This window comes from Somniosus microcephalus, chromosome 28, assembly GCF_052327205.1.
Source record: "Somniosus microcephalus isolate GS21.2 chromosome 28, FLI_Smic_1.0, whole genome shotgun sequence".
NCBI classification, from domain to species: Eukaryota; Metazoa; Chordata; class Chondrichthyes; order Squaliformes; family Somniosidae; genus Somniosus; species Somniosus microcephalus.
The window spans coordinates 11,032,516-11,035,152 of record NC_141014.1 but is presented as its reverse complement, the minus strand read 5'-3'; the positions used below and the strand labels follow the sequence as shown (position 1 = coordinate 11,035,152).

Here is a 2,637-nt window from a genome sequence, read left to right as displayed (position 1 = left end):
AAAAAAATTGCACAGCCATTTCAGGTTGGTCGTACTAACATGTATTGCCGGTTAACCCGCTCCCTGAAGTAGAGGAGCTATCTGATCTGTCCAAGGTGAATTGTTCACACAAGACCAAACAGCAGCGATTTGCCGGTGAAGCATCCTGTTCTATCAGTTGTGATCTGACTGTTATTGCCATGACTGTCATTTTTTTTTGATGTGATATTGTGTGTCTGTAACAAAGGAGAAATAAAATTGTAAATGATGATCAAATCCTGAATTAATGGTTTATTTTCCAAAACCGCAGGATTTGACGTGTGACCCGCGATCTCTGAATGTGTTCTCCCCCCAAATTGTCTACTGCAAGTTCTAGATTTGTGGCCGGGAGCCCCTCCTGTATAAGTAGCCACCGATTCATTTGAGCTATTCAACCATAGGGGCCATCACAGCCAAGCTCCAACTTGTCAGCTGATATCGAGCAGGATTTCCTGCGGGAACCTGGGCTAATTTTTCCCAGTACAGGCACTGAGGCTAACTAGTGCAAGGATCAGTGCTTGGGCCTCAGCTATTGGGAATCTATATCAATATCTATATCAATGAGCGTAATGTATCCAAGTTTGCCGACGATACAAAGCTAGGTGGGAAAGTAAGCTGTGAGGGGGACGCAAAGAGCCTGCAAAGGAATATAGACAGGTTAAGTGATTGGGCAAGAAGGTGGCAGATGGTGTATAATGTGTGGGAAGTGTGAAATTATTCACTTTAGTAGGAAGATTGCAAGATTGAGTAGAATGAGTCTATATTCTCAGGAGGATGAGAGGTGATCTTATTGAAACATATAAAATTCTTGGAGAGCTTGACAGGGTAGATGCTGAGAGGTTGTTTCCCCTGGCTGGAGAGTCTAAAGCTAGGGGTCATACTCTCAGAATAAGGGGTCGGCCATTTAAGACTGAGATGAGGAATTTCTTCACTGAGGGTTGTGAATCTTTGGAATTCTCTATCCCTGAGAGCTGTGGATGTTGTCGTTGAGTATATTCAAGGCTGAGATAGATTTTTGGACTCGAGGGGAATCAAGGGATAGGGAGATCGGGCGGGAAAGTGGAGTTGCGGTCGAAGATCAGCCACGATCTTATTGAATGGCGGAGCAGGCTCGAGGGGCCGTATGGCCTACTCCTGCTCCTAATTCTTATGTACTTATGTAAAGGAAAGACTGTACAATATAACAATAACGATGTTAATGCCTTTAATGATTTCTGTAGCTATAAAATGAAGTAAAGAATGTATGGTACAAAGGAATGATCACCGTGTTGTAAATGTGTTTAATGGCGAATAAATCCAATTGTTAAAAAAACCTAATCTCAGAAGCTAAGCAGAATTAGGGCTGGTTAGCAGCTTGCATGGGATTCCACCTGGAAATACCAGGTGCAGTTGGCTCTTCTTGCCAGCAGAGGCTACTCTGCTCTACACATTGACGCTGTCTTCAGTCATCAAGCCTTTATCTGCTTGTTCCTGCTCTCTCGTGGTTTCCATTGCTGCAAATTCTCCTGTTGTCAGAAAAAGGGAAGAGGGTTCTGACAGAGTGGGGGGGGGAAACCAGAAGAAAACACCCAAAGCAGGTCTGCAGGCCATTTCCTGTAGCCACACTGCTCTGAGTACACCTCATCTTGGAAGCTAAGTAGAGGCTGGGCTGGTTCGTACTTGGATGGGGTTTTGCCTAAGAATACCAGGTGCAGTCAGCTTTTCTTGACAGCAGAGGCTGCTCCCGGTTCTGTCCATTGACGCTGCCTTCACTCGGCAGTCTAGTTGATGATCACTCTCGCTCTCTCTCCGCTCGCTTACCTTGGCTCATTTCCTTGCAGCACGTTCTCCCGCAGCCAAAGTGGGGCCGTCAGCGTCTATCCACCGGAAAGGCCCACATCTGCTTCTGGTCTGAAGTGGGCGAGTGACTTGGAGTTGGCCAATCAAAAGAAAAATCTGTTGATCGCAGCCTTGACATTTTCAATTGACCCCCACCCTCAACAGTTTTTTTTGGGGGGGGGGGGGTAGAGTTCCAGATTTCCACTACCCTTTGTGTGAAGAAGTGCTTCCTGAACGGCCTGGCTCTAATTTTAAGGTTATGCCCCCTTGTTCTGGACTCTTCCCCCCCCCCACCCCACCAGAGGAAATAGTTTCTCTCTACCCTATCAACTCCTTTAATCATCTTGAACATCTCAATTTGATCACCCCTTAATCTTCTATATTCAAGGAAATACAAGCCTCATCTATGTGACCTGTCCTCATAATTTAACCCTATAAGTCCTGGTATGATTCTGCTGAATCTAGTTGTGTGAGCAGGATGCTGCAGCCATGAGCAACATAAGCTAAGTGTTCAATTATTTATTCACACTTTAATACTCAACTATTTTTTTTATATTCGTTCCTGGAATGTGGGCGTTGCTGCCAGCATTTATTGCCTATCCCTAGTTGTGTTTGAGTAGGTGGTGGTGAGCTGCAGTGTGTGTGGTGAAGGTACTCCCACAGTGCTGTTAGGGAGGGAGTCCCAGGATTTTGACCCAGCGACAATGAAGGATTGGCGATATATTGCCAAGTCAGGATGGTGTGTGACTTGGAGGGGTGATGTTCTCATGCGCCTGCTGCCCTTGTCCATCTAGGTGATAG

General features: G+C 45.7%; 1 long non-coding RNA gene across 1 annotated transcript; it reads right to left on the bottom strand.

Annotated features, from left to right (window-relative positions):
• LOC147098787 (uncharacterized) lies at positions 1-2,019 on the bottom strand. Its single transcript, XR_015073926.1, has 2 exons — positions 1,819-2,019; positions 1-215 (listed from the first exon to the last, which is right to left on the bottom strand). It is a non-coding gene; the product is annotated as an uncharacterized LOC147098787 (long non-coding RNA).
• Positions 2,020-2,637: the final 618 nt, after the last annotated feature.